The sequence below is a fragment of the Primulina tabacum genome, chromosome 17 (genome assembly GCF_025594145.1).
Source record: "Primulina tabacum isolate GXHZ01 chromosome 17, ASM2559414v2, whole genome shotgun sequence".
Lineage (NCBI taxonomy): Eukaryota > Viridiplantae > Streptophyta > Magnoliopsida > Lamiales > Gesneriaceae > Primulina > Primulina tabacum.
In genome coordinates, this window is record NC_134566.1 from 11,982,011 (window position 1) to 11,997,232 (window position 15,222).

The following is a 15,222-nucleotide window of genomic DNA, read 5'->3' on the forward strand; positions in this document are numbered from 1 at the left end:
TCAAAAAACGCGTCGTCTCAGACTCGACTCAACTCTAACCTAGGGATCCCAATGTCTGGATATTGATAATTATATCGAATCTCAGTCGATAGGAATGAATCAACCCTAAACGGCATCGATATAATTCATATATCCAGTGTCTGGGCGAAACATCCGCAGAATTGACGAATCAGTCAAGAATTAAGCGAATCGGCCAATAACTAGACGAATCAGCCAGTAATTAAGCGAATCAGCCAAAGTTTAGACGAATCAATCGATAACTAGACGAATCAGCCAATAACCAGACGAATCAGCCGGTGACTAGGCGAATCAGCCAATGACTAAACAAATCAGTAGTCAATACAAGCATACAGTAACTAGGCAATTCAGCCGATGAATAGCGTGTCAGTAGTCAATACATGCAGTGGCTATAAATCAATAGACTACAAACATCAATCTCATCAATTACAAATATCAATGCAATAAACTAAGTATGTGATTTAGGGAAACTCGAGTCAAACCTCACTCGAGTTGTGCAATCCCAACTCAACATTAATTTATACATTTCTTTCTGATACTCTGACTCTGTCGAAGTCTCAAACTCAAAGCCTGTCAATACTCAATCTGACAATAACATTATCGAGGGTACGGTATCAATACACCACTCAATCAATACTGGATATAATCAGAATTCAATCAAATTCTGTTTCAACAGCACAACGTCATAGTCTCAATATACCCAGCAATATCATCTCAGTCAGATATCAATTCTAACATCTCATATTTGATAGCAATTCAATTCTGATATCAAATCGATTCCAAAATAACTCCGAAAATCATAACAATTTCATATGGTATTTGTTTTCCCGTCCGGTTTCGATTATACGATGTCTAACATGACCAGAACATCATATAAGAATCATATCAGATTCTGACAATACCATAACTTCAAATCATATCAAAACGTAGTAAAACTTACATCCAGTTGTAGCCTACGTCGATAGGAACTCAATACCGAAGTCGGATACAATATATATATATATATATATATATATATATATATATATATATATATGCATACACGTACATGCAGCAAGGCAAATGGCACGTCCTTCAAGCAACACGTCTCGCGCATATGCGCGACATCAACCGGCGCATATGCGCGAGACCTTAAGTCTCGGCGCGTGTCTTCCCAACTGCTGGCGCATATGCGCGACACATTTCCGCGCATATGCGCCCAACTCTCTGGACTCGGCATTCTTGAATACACCTGCTCGCGCATATGCGCGACACATTTCCGCGCATATGCGCCCAACTCTCTGGACTCGGCATTCTTGAATACACCTGCTCGCGCATATGCGCGTCATGTCTCGCGCATATGCGCGAGACTTACTGTCTCGGCAATCACCCCAAATACTTGCCTCGCGCATATGCGCGCCCCTTCTCGCGCATATGCGCGAGGTGTTCTGTCCTCGCGAAGGATCTTTCGCTTGTACAGGCTCGCGCATATGCGCGACTCACTTCGTGCATATGCGCGAGGTCCTCTGCCCACGTCGCGCATATGCGCGCATCTGTGCCGCGCATATGCGCGAGGGCTACTGTTCCTCGCACATTTCATGCATTTTCTCTTCTTTCTCGGTTCGATCCTTTCCGTCTATAATCACATCAATTAATCACCGAATCATTTCGGATTATCATAATCAAAATCTCGGGCATTACATTTCTCCCCCCCTAAGATCTGATTTCGTCCCTGAAATCACAATCAATCAACTCGGATATCACAGGTAATCATATCACATACCAATTCAGATACAAGAAGGAGATCTATACAATAGTTAAGAAGAAAACTCACCTCGATGAAGTGATTTCTAGAATCTTTCTCTCATCTCAGATTTTGTTTTCCAACTAGTGTTTTTTTTCAATATCATAACGATTTCATTGAATTCTCACAAACAGAATAGTCTTCGTTCTAAATCATCTTTCTTTTACTGATTCTGATTTCAATCTGGAATAACGCTTCAAGAAGTATAATCTCATAATACCACTTGAATAACTGATGATAGAATCAGTCTCACAATACTGGCTATACAATATTCATATATACCAATTAACAGCTCATAATACCTCAATACTATCATCTCCTATCAATCTGATAATTTAAATCAGGATTATATTCAATTTCCAACTTAAATTATCAACAGTTATCATCCGACGTTGACATATTCAGTCTATTTATTCTGAGCTGTCTTCATTCTCTTCTGAATCAGTTTCACTTTTTCAATCATATCTCTGATCATGCCAGGTCCAATCTCAGGAACCTCAGAGATATCATTCCAATAAAGAGGGGATTGATATTTCGTTCCGTACAACGCTTCGAAAAGAGCCATCTCAATACTCGTCTGATAGCTATGGTTGTATGATAATTCATAAATGACAATAAATCATGTCAACTAGTGCTAAAATCCAGCACTACAGTTCTTGGATATTCTCCAGTATCCGGATAGTTTGCTCCGACTATCCGTCAATCTATAGACAGTAGGTGAAGGAGTTAATATATTCTGCCAAAAATACAAAATCAACCGAAAATCATGGTATGATATAGTCAATTTTGGCATTCAATGCAGTCTAATCACTCTTCTGACATAACTCTTGATCGTCTGATCTTATCTGTACATCGTCCTGTACACCTAATATATGCAGATTCAAGCATTCTATCAACACCTTGTCAGCTATCAAAATGCATACCGCATAGATTATTGCACACTGTCTGGCAATATTTATAATTTTAAATTCGGAACATCTGGAACAACAGATTGGTTATTCATATACAATACAGTATTACTTACCTGATTCAAACACGGATTCAAAACAACAGCAATCTTCAATCAGATTCAAAACATCAGTCATCGGTACTGATCTGCTAAACTCATAAACCGCAAATGTTTGACACTGATATCCCCTCGGCCAAATAATTCCGGTTTAATTCTGCTAAATTCAACAGATACATCATTTTCAGATATAACACACCCTGAATGCAATCTGTCTCAATCAGGATGCAATCTGTTTCTGATATCAAATCAAGGCTAAAATCAAGCTCTCTGACTGAAATCGAATCAGAAGTCTTATCGGGGAAAACATTATTAACTTTCTTATCATTGGTAAATCAGCCAATGATAGACTCAACTTCAGTAAATCAACTGAATACATAAGGAATCCCTCTGTTCCTTTCTGTAATAATCAAGTTATAGATAGTACGAATTATCAAAGGAATTCTCAATCTAGAATCCTTATCGTACACTATTCATCCCTTGGCCATCTCAGGTCCGATTCTCACCATCTTCTGGAACTAATCTAGGGTAGCTCTGTACTTGGTCATCATATCAATATCAGTAATGAAGTCTCAAAACCAGACAAAACTAGTACAATACAAGCTACCACACGATCTAACTCAATCTCATTCTCATCCTACTGTAGTATACGATATTTTACAGAATTCACTGATATAAAAACTCTCCCCAACCAGTAAAGAGATATACTACAGTAGATAAAAACTCAACAGGTAATGCATGACTCAATGCAAATCGTTCAGGAATAAACGTATGGGAAGCGTCCGTATTTATCAATACAAAAGCAGGATAACTACATCAAGAACAGTTACCTACAACATCATCATCTGGTGCTTCCTGAGCCTGCTCCTCGGTCAAAGCAAATACTCTGGCCTGCTGCCTAGGAGGCTAGCCAACTGTCTGGCTTCCTCCTGGCCTCAGCTGTGACTGAGATGGTGCTGGCTGAAATGAAGGAACAGCAGCTGATCGTCTACTCCACTGTGCCGCTGATCCAAATGATTCGGCTCCCTGGAATCTTTGAGAACCCTTCTGTGGACACACTCTGGCAAAATGTCCCTGTTGTTTGCAGAAGTGGCAACTACCAAGTACTCCTTGGCATTGCTCAGTGGAATGGCTCCCTCCCCAATTTCCGCAGTAAGCTTCGGTATAACTCTGTTTGGAACCACTGGAGCTAGAAGAACTGCCGCCAGACTTCTTAAACTGCTTTCCTCTAGCCTTCAGAAAATCTTTCTTTTCACCACTGCTACTATCACTCTCAAATCGGGGAAGTGGTTGCTGTAGTCTCGGTGCGGGAGGAATATCTGCAGCTCCTCTCTGCCTTATCAGGCCCGCTTCCGCGCCCTTTGCTCTATTCATGGCATCAGCAAAGTTATTCGGTCGCCCTGTGTTCACCAATGTAAATATATCGGGATTCAAGCCATTGATGAACTGATCAGCAACGGCTTCGTCATTTCCAGCCACATGGGGAGCAAACTTCAACAAGGTAAAGAACTTGGTCACATATTCTTCAATGTTCAGCTGACCCTGTCTCAAATTGGCAAACTCCGCCCCCTTGTCTTTCCTGTACGACACTGGGAAAAATCTTTGATAAAACTCAGTTTTAAATACATCCCAAGTAATAGTCGTACCTCGCTGTTCCAAGGCCCTCTTCATCGTAATCCACCAGTTCTTTGCAACATCAAGCAACTGGTGCCCAATCAATTTAATTTGGCGCTCATCACTGTACTCCAGTGAATCAAACAGCATCTCAATGTTATCTAACCAACTCTCACATTCAACTGATGTCTCAGTACCCTTCAGTGTCGGTGGTTTGAACGACTGAAACCTTTTCAATAACATTTCAATCGGAGTTGCTGTCACATCCATTGGAGGATTCGATGTGCTACCCTGTTCTGGTATTCTTCGAGGAGTCATATCTGATAATCAAATGGATTAGTACCCCAATCCAATAAACCTGTTTCAATTCAGTCCCTCCTCCGATCATCTTACTGCTGATCGAGAATCGATTCAAATTCGTTCCCAATAATACATATTACACAATCAAATCAGATAAGTCAAGTAACATGTATTATATAAAGCAGTAAAGCATGCTAGCAATCACAAGCAAGGAAAGAAAACTCAATCTACCCCGCTCACTAGCTTCTATCTCAGTCTAAAGGATCTATCGCTCTGATACCACCTGTTGTGGGGACCCGGACGCTAATCATGTTCTTAATCATAATTGGGACTAATTAATCAATTATAAAACAGGGTCTAAAAATTTTTTTTTTAAATGCGGAACGTAGTGAAATAAAACATATATACATCTCAGTATAAAAGTACAAGTCCTGTACCACATACATTTATTCAACTAAGGTTTAACAGCTAATATCACGTGTCTAACCCTATCTCTAATCCAAGTCCGAAGCCTCCACTCTAATCACGATCTCTCTTCATCTTCTCAACCCTGAACCTATCCCACCTGTTTTCATGCACACATACAAAACAAGACAACAGCCGGATAACTCCGGTGAGAATAAATCCCAGTATAAAAAATGTAAACATGCAATCATATAAAAACATATACAAAAGCGTATAACAAATATCATTCACATGCAGCCAATCAACAAACATGTATAATATCAAAATTGTAAATCAACTAGTCATCACAGACTCGACTCAAACAACGCGTCGTCTCAGACTCGACTCAACTCTAACCTAGGGATCCCAATGTCTGGATATTGATAATTATATCGAATCTCAGTCGATAGGAATGAATCAACCCTAAACGGCATTGATATAATTCATATATCCAGTGTCTGGGCGAAACAGTTGCAGAATTGACGAATCAGTCAAGAATTAAGCGAATCGGCCAATAACTAGACGAATCAGCCAGTAATTAAGCGAATCAGCCAAAGTTTAGACGAATCAGTCGATAACTAGACGAATCAGCCAATAACCAGACGAATCAGCCGGTGACTTGGCGAATCAGCCAATGACTAAACAAATCAGTAGTCAATACAAGCATACAGTAACTAGGCAATTCAGTCGATGACTAGCGTGTCAGTAGTCAATACATGCAGTGGCTATAAATCAATAGACTACAAACATCAATCTCATCAATTACAAATATCAATGCAATAAACTATGTATGTGATTTAGGGAAACTCGAGTCAAACCTCACTCGAGTTGTGCAATCCCAACTCAACATTAATTTATACCTTTCTTTCTGATACTTTGACTCTGTCGAAGTCTCAAACTCAAAGCCTGTCAATACTCAATCTGACAATAACAATATCGAGGGTACGGTATCAATACACCACTCAATCAATACTGGATATAATCAGAATTCAATCAAATTCTGTTTCAACAGCACAACGTCATAGTCTCAATATACCCAGCAATATCATCTCAGTCAGATATCAATTCTAACATCTCATATTTGATAGCAATTCAATTCTGATATCAAATCGATTCCAAAATAACTCCGAAAATCATAACAATTTCATATGGTATTTGTTCTCCCGTCCGGTTTCGATTACAATACCATAATTTCAAATCATATCAAAACGTAGTAAAACTTACATCCAGTTGTAGCCTACGTCGATAGGAACTCAATACCGAAGTCGGATTCAAAATTGGATGGGCGGATTTCTCCCAAAAGGCGTAAGGATTTTCTTTCCCAATCCTTCGACTCTTTCTCTGAATTCCCGGGGATAATTGCAATTCATATATATATGAACAGCAAGGCAAATGGCACATCCTTCAAGCAACACGTCTCGCGCATATGCGCGACATCAACCGGCGCATATGCGCGAGACCTTAAGTCTCGGCGCGTGTCTTCCCAACTGCTGGCGCATATGTGCGACACGTTTCCGCGCATATGCGCCCAACTCTCTGGACTCGGCATTCTTGAATACACCTGCTCGCGCATATGCGCGTCATGTCTCGCGCATATGCGCGAGACTTATTGTCTCGGCAATCACCCCAAATACTTGCCTCGCGCATATGCGCGCCCCTTCTCGCGCATATGCGCGAGGTGTTCTGTCCTCGCGAAGGATCTTTCGCTTGTACAGGCTCGCGCATATGCGCGACTCACTTCGTGCATATGCGCGAGGTCCTCTGCCCACGTCGCGCATATGCGCGCATCTGTGCCGCGCATATGCGCGAGGGCTACTGTTCCTCGCACATTTCATGCATTTTCTCGTCTTTCCCGGTCCGATCCTTTCCGTCTATAATCACATCAATTAATCATCGAATCATTTCGGATTATCATAATCAAATCTCGGGCATTACACTTGACCTTTGGATATTGTAAAAATGGCGATAATGTAAATTCGTCGTGTCGTGTGAAATATTTTATTTAAATTGTAGAAGTATTTTTTTATTTTAAATTTTCATTATTTTAGAAGATTAATTAATGACTATTTAAGTCTACAATACCAAAATGAAATAAGTAAAATCTTGTAATCACATATGTGAATTTTCTAGACTATATTTTTAAATTATCATGATATTCTTAAATCAACGGAATTTAAATTGATAGATAGAAGTCGAGACTGATGAAAAATTTAACATCTATGTGTTTGTTTCAACTTTCGAGAGAATGCGACGCGGAGAAAATAAACTTATGCTTAATTTTTTTTAAAGATTGATTTACATAAAAAGAGATTCATTTATAAAATACCCATGTATAAAATACCAACCCCATTATTTAAATTAAAAGATATGAATTTAATAATAGATATTTACCTTTAATATAATATTGTAAAATAATTTTGCGGCCCTCCACGTGAGAAATTTCAGGCAGTAGGTTTTTCAGGTGGGTAACGGCCATTTCATGTTGCATAAAAACAAGTATCTGATCTGTCACCCATTTTATTGTTAATAATAAATGAATAACATGTCCATAATCATTAATCAATCTATTAAAATCATATAATAAAAATTAATATATTATTAGTCAAGCATAATGTATATATGAACACAAAACCTTGTGAGATATTTTAGTCGGATATATTTTATGTAAAACTCCTACATCTTATCGACGTTGTGGTAAACTTAATATATCGAAAAATATAAATTTTATAAACAAATAATATTATGATTATTAAAATAATTCGATTGTTGCAAGACAAATAATTACTTATAGCTACTTGAAAACGATTACTCGACTAAAATAGTCGCGACAGCTCGGAAAAGATTGTGCTTTGCTCTAATTTATTTATTTAATGTAATAATTGAGGTTATTTCTTTTATATAGTTTTGAATTAATTAATACATCAAAAGAATCCTTTGATTCTGATGTCAATCCTAGGATACAAACCCGAGGTTCGGAAATCAGCCTAGATGTGTAATGTCGTCAGTAGGTTCGGTGTGCTCTTAGTTTCATCTACATTTACCAGAGTTTTAAAAAATGTTTGGGTTAGGTAAGGTGGTACCATAGGTTAACACAAATTTTATTAGAAATTCCTTGGTTTGAGATTAGGTGCCACACCCTTACCTAACTTAATTTTAAAAAAAAATTAATTCCAATTTTTTTTAAAAAAATACATAAACAATTAATTTTTGTATTATTTATATTGAGTGAGACCGTCTCACGGATCCTAATATGTGAGACGGGTCAATCCTACCGATATTCACAATAAAAAGTAATACTCTTAGATAAAAAATAATATTTTTTCATGGATGACCCAAATAAAAGATCTATATCACAAATACGACCCGTGAGACCGTCTCACACAAATTTTTGCTATTTATATTTACACTGTTATTATGGAGTATAACAATGATATCTCGCCACTTCATTTCGTAACAACACTCGTAATCCTACAATTTGGTGCTCTCTTTTTTAAATATATATATATATATTTTTCGATACTTTAATTATTTTCCATAGTTTATAAAGTCAAGTTTCTTTAAGACAATGTATCTCGTTGGATGTCATGCTTAAATAACAGACACATTTTAAATCTTTTTAAATTTCATATTTGAATAATATTTCAACAATCATCCTAATATAATTAAGTCCACAAGTTTCATATTTGAATAATTAAAATGTGCATTTTTTAAAAATTTTAATCATGTTTTCGGTCCATTCACGCAGCAATTAGTCCACTGATTTCTATTTCACTTTTCTTCACTATCATGACGACGTTACATGGAATACGTCATCAATATCCTTGTCACGTCATCATTTTCTATCGTCATGTCAGCACTTTAATGAAAAATACTGACTAACATCAGAAAAAATAAAAATTAGTGAATTAAAATCATGAAATAAGGGAGCATGGACATAAAAGTTCATTGTTTGCAAGATACATAGAATATATCTATTTCAAAAGACTATTGGCACTTTCGATATTTCATGTTTGGGAAGAAATAATATTTTTTTAAAAAAGGGGGAAAAAGAGATGCAAAGGTAGTTCTTCTTTTTATATGATATTGAAATTGGCACGATAAGTATGCTAAAAATGGCTTTATTTATAAGATAAACGTTTTCTTTTTTATGTGTAGACACGAAGTTTCCTTTACAAGAGAATTTTAAAAGTTAAAGAATTTAAAGTTAGGGTATTTTTTCAAAAAATCTCTTGAGTATCAAGAGCTCCACCACTTTAATTAGTGAAATTATGAAGAAAGATTTAAAAAAAAATCAGTGACAATTTATTCCTCTATAATTTTCCAAAAAGTAAAAATAAAGTATCTTACTTCTTTATTGGATACTTTTAATTCTCCACGTTTTTAATATTTTGATAAAAAAAATTCCATACACGTTTTTTTTCTTTAGCTTTTTTTTTTCCATTTTCGCTTGTCGAGAAAAACACAAAGAATTGATTAAATTTGTAGAATAAATTATATTACCCGATTTTGGTTTAAAAAAAAAAACAGAAACCATGAGTTTGATTTTTATTTTTTTTTTAAAAAAATTATGTTATCTTTTAACTACGATGTATAATATACGAATGATAAATCCATATATATGGGTAGCATAATGATTTAGAATTCAAGTCATTTTTAAATTCCGAGTCAAACTTTTGATAAAACAATGACATGTAATCAATTTATGACTTATTATTTGTACCAAACGATATTTCATACCGTCTAACTTTGACGTGTATATCTTGTTTTTCGATCTCCGATATACATACATGGAAAATATTAAAATAAAATTATTTTTCAAGAGGCCAAATTCAAACTTTTAAGCAAAATATATTCGTAACAAAATCAAAATGTGATTGTAAAATTTATCATAATCCATAAATCAAATCACCAATTCCAAATATTTCGTAAACAATTATGGAAAAAACAAATAAACGCCAAGGGAATGAAATATCACAGGCTCTCATTTTCATAATGGTTGCATGTGATGCCTTTGGGGCCATTATTGCTCTCGAGAATTTTGATTTTTCAAATTTTATATGAAAAGGAAATAATTATCTCTTTTTTAGGTGAATTTCAAAAGATAAATCTCAAATTTCTAGAAAAAGAAAATGAACTGATATGTTTGTCCCCGAGTCTCACAAGGATCAATTCGAAATGGGTTGGATAATTATCGATTAACTCACACAAAAAATAATTTTTATTATATATTAAGCATATGCATTTTATTTAACATCCATTCAATTAAATTTTGGATAATGATATATTAATATAGTTATTATAAATACAAGTATGTATGTAAATAAATACATTATAATATATTAAGCAACATACCATTTTAAAAATTGATTTGATATGATCAAATTACACCAAACTATAATTAAATTTATACCTCTATTTCTAAAAATCAAATTTATGTAAAAATAATTTTTAAAAAACATAATTTCTACATTTTCAAAAAAATATTTGAAATGATAAAATGTAATAAAAGGATACTACAGTGAAATTGAGGGGTAGTTAGGCATTTAGTCTTTCGACGATGCCCGAGAAATTCGTCAATTTCACATGACGATGTATGCCAATTTTAAGGTATAATAATTTACTTACACGTACCGACACACATATATTAGACCGCTACATTAAAAGTACAGTTGATTGTTTGTTGATTATAAATTTTGGTGATGAGTAATTAATTATTAAAATATTTAAAATTTAGTAAACAAGTAAATTCAGCATAACGTTTTTGCGCAAAATCAGAAGATCTTTACCGATTTCGGTTTAGGAAGCTTTCACAGATGATAGACTCTGAATCTTTTGGTGTCAGCTGAATTCTGAATTTTTTCATGTCTGGATTAACTCAATATTAAGAAATTTATTTGATTCAGATAATATTTTAAGCGTAAAGATAAATTTATTATGACCGTTTTATATAAGTACTCCAGATATTTATTGTAATTTTATATTTTGGGATAAATATAAAAGACACGTGACATCGAGTACTATTTCTATTATGGTCTGAGTGCAACCGATTTATAGTCGTTCAAATCTTAACGTTGCTTTTTTCTATTAAAAGTCGATCATGATTGTTGGGTGCAATAATTGTCCTTGCTTGATAGAGCGATCGAATCGTGATGCTTGAGCTGCTGTGCGGTTTAAAAGATTTGAGTTGCACAATTACTACTAGCTATAGCTTTTGGTAAAGCGGCAAGCACTCGGTCCTACAATGATTCATATTCTAATCTACGAACTGCATATATTCATTATCTATATGAGATTTCCAAATTAATTTAAGCTATGCTGAAATATTATTAAGCACAAGCTTGAAAGTTTTATATGATCTTTTGAAGGGTCTTATGTGCTGATTTTCTGTTCACTAGTGCATCAAATATTTATTATTTGAAGTGTGAACATTTGTAACTGATGGAAGAGTTTTTATGTGCATATTTTATTCATTTGTATTTAAGTTGTGTAATAAGAGTTTCAATAAAGCAGTTGGTAAGTCATGTTAAAGTGGGACGTTGTAATTCTTGTAATGATTAAAGTTTTGAGTGGAATCTTTGTGGAAACAAAATAAAGAGAACGTAAAAGATTTTTGTCATCGAACTTGTGTACTAATTTTTTTGGTCTACCAATTTTTACAAAACTTGTTGTTCCCTGAGTCGGCTGGAATATTTCAACAATTATATTTGATAAGTTGTCATCTGCTCTCTCAGGAGTTCGATATTTGATCTTGATTATTGACAAAAGTTGTGATCCCCAAAGTCTTTTAGAAAAAAAATTTATGAGATATTTATTTACCTCCTCTAAAAACATCCATTGATTTTAACATTCATGTTCAAAAATTAGTGTTTTGTGTGAAAAAAACACGTTCAATTCACTAATTTTTCATATTTTGTCACAAAATCAACCAGGAATTATACCATAATAAAAAGTTATTAAAAGGGATTACAAGGAAAATGTAGAACAAATAATATTTTAAAAGTAAAAGTCACCCAAAAAAATTAGAGATAATTACAAGGGAAAATTAGTGCACTTTTGATGAACATAATATGAACCATGTAATGCAATTTCCGCCAAACGAGATATATATTTACCCGATCTTACATTTAATGTCCTCGATACAACATGAACTAGGTTTTAGAAGTATTTATGCCAAGTAAATACTTCTTTCATTGACCTAACAATAGCTACCTTAAATTCACTTGGTTACAATTTTTTTCCAACGCAAAAATTTCTATGAGACCGTCTCACATGTCAATTTTATGAGATGAACTACTTGTTTTATCAAAAATATTATTTTCCTTGATAGGTATAGATTGAATCGCTCCGTCTTATAAATATATATCTATAACACCGCCTCATTGAAAAGTACTCTTTTTCCAATTGATGCTACATGTATCACAATAATTGAGATTAAAAGTCATCTTCCATCCCCCATGAATTTCCTCTATTAATGGAAAATAACTTTTAAGAAACTAGGGGTTTTTTGGCATAAGAAATATACAGGTAGTTAGATTATTGCATTATTTAAAGATTAGGTTTATTGCGAGACGTTTTCATGGATTTATATATGTGAGATGAGTCAACCTGATTCATTTATGTAGTAAAACATAATACTTTTGACATAAAAAATAATTTTTTCATGGATCGGGTCAAGTAGGAGTTCTATCTCACAAAATTATCATTGAGACCGTCTCATTGAAGTTTTGTATTATTTAAAATATTTAAATTATATCATCGTCAATAACTACCATTTTTCATAGATTATGTGTCGATATATCAGTCAATTAATTCATATTTAAGAAATTTCCAAAGGGGTAAAAAGTCGTGTTGTCTTCGAAAGGCATCATCTTATCATACAAGTAATATCAACGTTCCATAAATGGATTTCATCATATGCAAATGACATCAAATTTCTACATAAACATTAAAAAATTGGACCACAAAACTGATTTAATCACATCAAAATCAAACTAGTTGTTTGATATCACTTTTTCACATGCTAAATATTTAGCATATCTTAGTTACATATACGTTGTTGTTTTATATCAAACGAAAAGTGACGTTTGAACAATACAACTGAATGATATAAAATATTTCAATTGCACCGTTACTGTAAGTTATATATAATTTTGGATAAGTCGATAAATGGTCGAAGCCATCATAAATTTCAACAAATACAGATCATGAAATTAGAATAAAGATAAGATTTTGTATAAACTGTTGGCTGTTGTTGTTAGCCGCATATATATAACCATCAGCTGTAACAATTGGCCGCATAGTCTCTATTTAATTATAGTTATTAATTAATCAAATTGTTGGATAAATTCAATGTATCAACTTTCTTCATCCATTTCGTCACATTTTGCGGAGTCAACTCAACCTACACCATCATATGAGTTAAATATATATCTGAAAACGAAAATCAAATTTTTATTTCATTTTTTTAAGGTAAAAAATGATTTTCATAATACTTTTATTAGGTAAAATTTGTTTAATATCATGTAATTTACATGACCGCCATATTTTTTTTAGTTGAAACGATCAAATGTAATTAGAAAAATCTAAAGTTGCGTTTTGATCGAAGGATTTGAGTTGATTTGATTTCGAATCCATACCTCAAATCCATTTGGTTTAATATTTGATTCTTTGAATTAATGGTTTGAGATCTTTTACGTTGTCTAAGTATTATTTTTGTTTCAATTTCAAATTCAATTTTCAGTCTAATCATTTCAAATCAATGGATTTCATGTGCTCAAATATACTCGCAAATCAAAATCTATCAATTCAAACGCAACTTAAAAGTTTTGACAATTGTGGTGAAATTTAATTTACACAAATAACATTAAAAAAAATTTGAGATAAGAAGATATTTTTGAAGAAGTCAAAACACATTTATAATTAATTTGATCGTATTTTTGTTTAGACGAGAGAATTATATTGGAAAAAGGTAAGGTGACTAATAATAATTGAATTCAAAAGCAGGAGTTCTTTAATTTTCATTGATATAATAAATGTTTATGGTGGTTGATTTGAATGCGATCATTATTACTTATCATGAATTTGATAATGGTTCCGCAGCAAATTAGAATATTTGCTATTATTTACTTTTTTTTAATGATAAGATCATAAATAAATATAGAGGGGTGAATAGATTTTTCTCAAAAAATATTTCGATTCACTTATCAAAACTGAAATGAAATTATTGTCAATTGGGTTTTCAATATGTCAATAATAAAAATCGTGCGGAAAAGACCGTCTGAGACTTATTTGAACAAATAACTCGTCAAAACCCAGTTGGGTTATCGAATGAGAAGTAAAGTAGGTAAACTGAAAAGTAGATTGACATGAGTTTATTTCTGGATGTTCGGAGACTTCAATACTCTCACGTCACCCCTTATTTCTTACAAAGGTTTGCATTAAAATACTTTGGTAGTTACAAGCAATTTGAAATTACTCACTTCAGTAGGACTTGACACCGCCTAACTGAATGCAATAGACGCCACACTTGCTGAATTGGTACTCTGCCATTTTTTATTTGTTCGAGTATGTAAATAAATCACGAATACGATCCAAGTAATAAAAGGCCAAGTTTCTTTTGGATCCAAACTCCAATAAGATCTCCATGCTCCGTTAGCCTATATTGCTCCGTTAGCCTATACTACTCCATAAAGAATTCCTATGGTTAAAAAGACAAATCTGAAACTAATAACTTGGTAAACTTCAATCTTAATTAACTCGAGCATTAGGACTGTTTACTCTCAATTGCACATATTTCACAAAGAAATTTTAAGAAATTAATCCTCAAATGATCAGATAATAACTTATCAACGTGTGATTGCTCTTATCAGTTTGGCTCACATAAAGTGTTTTCAAGATACAATATATTAATTAATTCAAAATATTTAGAGAGTTAGAGAGTTTTTTTAGCTTGTCAAACTGATGTATTAGTAGACTTCATCAGCAACGATAATCTTTTTTGAAATCATATATTTGTTTCCAAATACAGATGTCGTTGTTGTCATGTCATCGTCCTTTC